General features: G+C 44.2%; 1 long non-coding RNA gene across 3 annotated transcripts in view; it reads left to right on the forward strand.

Annotated features, from left to right (window-relative positions):
- The window catches only part of LOC123361774, an 81,282-nt gene that overhangs the window by 42,654 nt on the left and 32,974 nt on the right, over positions 1-5,654 (forward strand). The window lies entirely within an intron of this gene.

The following is a 5,654-nucleotide window of genomic DNA, read 5'->3' on the forward strand; positions in this document are numbered from 1 at the left end:
TGTTCCACAGTTCCCTGGTTCTCCATCCCTTCCTCTCCCTTATCTATTCCGTTCACAGTGGGAAAACTTTTGATGGGTGTGGAGATCCATGGAACTTTGGAGCTAGTTGATAATTGGGGTCAGGGAAATGGGTCAGTGGTGTGGGGGATAGCAGTGCAGCAAGGGCCAGGAAGTCCAGTGAGAAGCCTGGCTGCCCAGCCCCCTGACATTCTTTGTTTCCCTCTCCTCATGGCCCTCCATCCTCCCTCAGATATGACTGTGGTGTATTGAAAAACTGTTAAAATTACAAATTATCACTTTAAAGGTTAGAGGTTTCTGGATCCCACTTGCAGATGAGGGGCTCTGTGGGGAAGCATGAGATCAGAATGTGTCTGCAGAAAGCTAGCCTAGAGAAAGATGGGAAGAGTTGTGCCTCTCAGGGAGCAGCCTGCTTTGTCACTCTCTGTTTTGGGTTCTTGTGTTAGGATTCTGAATTCTAAGAAATAAAGAAGGTGTGTTGAAACCGTCCGGTAAGAGTATTTAATGTTTATTTAACTGCTTTGTGAATATGCTGTGAACATAATGACATACTTTGGCAGTGCAGCAGACCAAGGGCTGCTCTCTGACAAACCAAAAGGTCCAACAGTCTGAGATGCTGCTTCCCTTGGGGATTTGCAAACTCTGCTTCTCAGGCATCTTTAGCTATTGCTCTTGTCCCCACACCTCATGCCTGCTCTTTGTTGTAGGTAAGAAGAGATAGGATATAGTGAGAAGGAGATGATTGCAGCTTAACTTGATGGAGACATACAGGTTGCTGCTCCCTCATAGAACTTCTGCTTCATTGAGGAGCTTCCTTATCTGGCAAGGGAGAAAAGAGAACTTGTGGTTCACTTGAGATAGTCCCAGATCTGACAAACCTTTGGTCTGCAAATCAGTACGTACCTTGCTATTCACTATTATTTTTTTCTAGTAAAGAACTAAATTTTTGATTGGGAGGGAATAGGGATAATGAAACAGTAAGAGATGGAATATGTATTTTACTCCCTGTCCTAAAAGCCCATTTGCTGCATAGTACATAAGCCTTTTAAAAGGTTGCATCCCATGCCTGTTGTTCCCCGGATGACCTGGCATCACTTATACTGTAACTACAAGCTCTTCTTGTGCAGATCAGGTCCATGGACTATCATGATGGTTCAATCCTGCTCTAATTGACACACACGCTCAGCTCCATAGACTTCACTGTAATGTCCTCAGGGTTTCCTGGGTGTAACAGAGGGCAGAATACGTCCCTGTATGTGTGTTTCTGGCTTATTGTCTGAATATAATACATAGTCTATACAGTATGTGTGATACAGACCTGGCTAGTAACCGGGAAGATCAAGAAGAAGAATACATAATATATTCAGTTTGTAGTGTTGTTGTAGTCAAGATATTAGAGAGATAAGGTGGGTGAGGTCATATCTTTTATTGGACCAACTTCTGTTGGTGAGAGACAAGCTTTCTAGCTATACAGAGCTTTTCTGGTTTGGACTTTGTATAAGCTCAAAAACTTGTTTTGTCTCTCACCAACAAAAGTTGGCCCAATAATAGATATTTCCTCTCCTATCTGGGGGAGGGATAGCTCAGTGATTGCAGGGGAGGGATAGCTCCGTGGTTTGAGCATTGGCCTGCTAAACCCAGGCTTGTGAGTTCAATACTTGAGAAGGCCACTTAGGGAGCTGGGGCAAAAATTGGTCCTGCTAGTGAAGGCAGGGGGCTGGACTCAATGACCTTTCAAGGTCCCTTCTAGTTCTAGGAGATTGGTATATCTCCACTTATTACCTTGTCTCTCTAATATATGCAATACAGCCTCACATTGTTTTTCAGGAAGGCTGGTCAGGTATAGAATGGATCTTAGGCTCCTTTTCCTACTTTAATGTGCTACAGTGGCTGAGTAAGTTGAATGCTAAGTAAACATTGTCTGTAATGTTCTCTCTCACCATATTTTGACAAGTTCATGAATTATCCTTTGGCCCCTAGACCTGGTTCTTCTAAGTCAAGGGTTGAGGTACATGGGTCGGAAAAATTGGAAGAAGCTTGTACTGGCATTGCTGGTGCTGTGCCTATTACTTAAAGTATGTCTACACTGCAATTAAACACCCATGGCTGGCCTGTGTCAGCTGACTCAGGCTTGCAGGGCTTGGCCTGCTGGGCTATAAAATTGCAGTGTATACATCCAGGCTCTGGGACGCCCTCCCCTTCTTGTATGGTCCCAGAGATCCCAGCAATCTACACTGCAGTTTTATAGCCCCATAGCCCAAGCCCCGTGAGCCTGAGTCAGCTGACATGAGCCAGCCACAGGTGTTAAATTGCAGTGTAGCTATACCCTTAAAAAACTGAAGTATATCAGTCTCCGGGGCGCTCAGCTGAGCCCTAAAAATGATTGATTGAATTATTGGCATGTGCTGTAGATATTAGAACAGAATATAGTAACTCCTGAACCAGGGCCGGCTCTAGACCCCAGCATGCCAATCACACGCTTGGGGCGGCGTCCCACGGGAGGGCTGCAGGCGGCTCCGGTGGACCTCCCACAGACGCGCCTGCTGAGGGTCCGCTGGTCCCACGGCTCCGGTGGACCTCCCGCAGACGTGCCTGCGGAGGGTCCCTGGTCCCGCGGCTCCGGTGGACCTCCCGCAGATGTGCCTGTGGAGGGTCCGCTGGTCCCGCGGCTCTGGTGGAGCATCCGCAGGCATGCCTGTAGGAGGTCCACCGGAGCCGCGGGACCAGCGGACCCTCCGCAGGCACGCCAGTGGGAGGTCCACCGGAGCCACGGGACCGGCAACCGCCAGAGCGCCCCCCATGGCGTGCCGCCGTGCTTGGGGCAGCGCAAATCCTAGAGCCGCCCCGTCCTGAACCAGAGAATGGGATAGTCCTTCTAGTTTTGGATTATGAGCCATGGCACAATACAGGATTAACTGAAAATGAAATCAGTTTCAATCTTTCCCAGGAGAAGAAATGCCCATGGAGGCTGAGCAGACTGCATTTTACCTGCACAGATTATTTCCATCTTAAATAGTAGGTGTTCTCAGCTCTTTACATTTCACTGCTTCAGGATGTCTGGTCTTCTGTTAAAAACCGAGACCCATTGTAAGTGCATGCCAGCTCCTTTTACTATTTTTTGCAGTTAGCACATTTGGTGGTAAGGCACTTCCTGTTTATCTGCAGAAATCTTACTTTCCAAATCAAACGTGGGTCTGCAGGGAGCACGCTAACCTATAGCTCCCAGTCTTGCACCTGCATCTTAATTTAATGGCAGTTTCTGCTTCCCATTTTCACATGCGTCCTGAGATGATCATGGCAGAACTCACTCCAGAGAAGCATGTAACTACACCGCCTGTGATAGTTATTTATAGGGATAGTCCCAATATTCAGGGCTTTGTCTTATATAGGCGCCTATTACCCCCCTCACCGGTCCCATTTTTTTCACATGTGGTATCTGGTCACCCTAGTTACTTGTAGCTCATGGAAAGTGTTTTACTTTCATTAACTGAACACCAGATGTCATTAGGGGCCCACTTCTGCCAGCCACCACCTGATATTGAGTGTACCTTACTCCATGATACTCTCACTGAATTCTGTGGCCCCACTCCCAGGATAAGATAGATACTATATCGTCTGGGTAGCAGAAATTGGCTTAGCATAAAACAGAACATTTTAAAGTAAAATTCTTCTGGGAAATAAATGAACTATGTGTGGCTACCTCTATTTTAACAAAGGAGAGTAATGATCTATGGCTTGTGTTTGTTTAAAAACTAAGGACCTGACCTTGTAATCTTTATGCAGGCTAAACTGACACTGATTTCAATGAGAGTTTTCTTAGCGTTGATACTGCAGAGTTAGCTCAGGCAGGTGGAATTAACACAGAAGAATGTACCATAAGAATAATAAATATTCTTTATTAGCAATCGAAAAGAATGAAAAAGAACCTGTTAATATCTGTGGTGCTAGTTGACATAGTACAAAGATAAGATACAAGCATTTCTCTTTTCCATTAACTTGAGCACAAATCATCTGATACGTTACTTGCACCCTGCGAACGATAGATGTAGTACATCCTTCCTTTTGAATTGTGGTCTGAATTTTAACCAAGCTAGAAGACTCTCATTGTTGAAGCACTAATCTGTTGATATGAATATTGCTATGAGTAATTTTCTTAAGTACATTTTTTTGCAGTACCAGATGCATGGTATCGGAACAAGAGCTGATCAAATGGCGTAAACCAATGTTGCAAACATTCTTTCAAATTTAAAATGGCATTCTAGTGTCCCCTTTGTATTCACAAAGTTTGACATGAATGGCTTTTTGTTTGTGCCAGTGTTTGGAGAAAAGCTGTTTGTACGCTACTTACCCACACTTACTTGCCAATAAAAGCTGATCAAGCCTGAGTGAGAACATTCATTACTCATCATTCATTGTTACCCTGCTCAAAAAAGTTCCATCTTTTAGTCGGCGAACAAAAGCAGTATCGTGTGACTTAAATAACCAATCAGAGTCCCAGGAAAGCCAATTATGAATACTTTACGGGAACAATTTGTGAACAACCTGTATGCTGAAATTTGACCACATAAACTGTTCATCAAATAGTTATGGAAAAGTGAATAAATAAAAAATCAGCCTGTTCACAAATAAAATATTTATAGGAAATAAATAAACTGACACGTAGGGTATGTCTGCACAGCAAGAGAAACCTGTGGCTGGCCCATGGCAGCTGTTTCATTACTATGTAGACGTCTTTGGCTGGAGTCCAGACTCTAGGACCCTGCAAGGTGGGAGGATCCAGAGCTTGGGCTCCAGCATAAACCCAGAAGTCTGCAGAGCAATGAAACAGCTCCATAGTCTGAGTTGTCTGGCATGAGCCAGCCAGCGGTTTTTCTTTGCTGTGTAGATATATATCCTTTTTCCTGTTTGTTTATCACCTCAGCAGCACGATACATCTTGGCCTTGTATAATATCTTTCATGCAGTTGTATCCCAGGCTCTCTACATAAACAAACAGTACAATTAAACGTGAAATCAGAGGTGGAGGGAAATCAGTTGGTATAAACCAGAGACACAATGTTTCAGATAAGATTTTGAAAGGGGAGGGAGATGGCAGGATCTAGAAAGAGTGTGAGGCTCTTTTTGCCAGCTGTTTTGAGATGATATGATGGGATGTGGAGAAGGCTATGAGAAGAGTGTGGTTGGGAGGAACAAAGTGTCAGAGAAGTAGGTCACAGTAAGTCCATAGAAAGTTTTTAAAAGGGCAATCTCTAGCTGGATCTTGAGCTAAATAGGAAGCTAGTAGAGTTGTTTGAGAATTGGGTGATGTGGTGGCTGTTCATTTTACATGTAAGAAGGTGAACAGCAGCATTCAGCAAACTGCTGGTGTTTGGCTTCCCCAATCATGGCTCTCCACAGAAAAGTGAATTCCATGTTCACCTACAATCTATGCTTCCATCTGAACAGGCTGAGCCACCGATTCACCTGAAATGCATCTCATCAACATGACATCTGTTTATCTGTAAATGCATAAATTAATGTATGCATCTATTACCTCTGTTTGTGTATCCTGCAGTTTATCAATACATTCCTCTTCTTTGTTGCCTCTTTAACCTCACATAATTATTTTCTTGTCTGTCATTGCAAACATGATCTCTT

The sequence above is a fragment of the Mauremys mutica genome, chromosome 1, assembly GCF_020497125.1.
Source record: "Mauremys mutica isolate MM-2020 ecotype Southern chromosome 1, ASM2049712v1, whole genome shotgun sequence".
Taxonomy (NCBI): Eukaryota; Metazoa; Chordata; order Testudines; family Geoemydidae; genus Mauremys; species Mauremys mutica.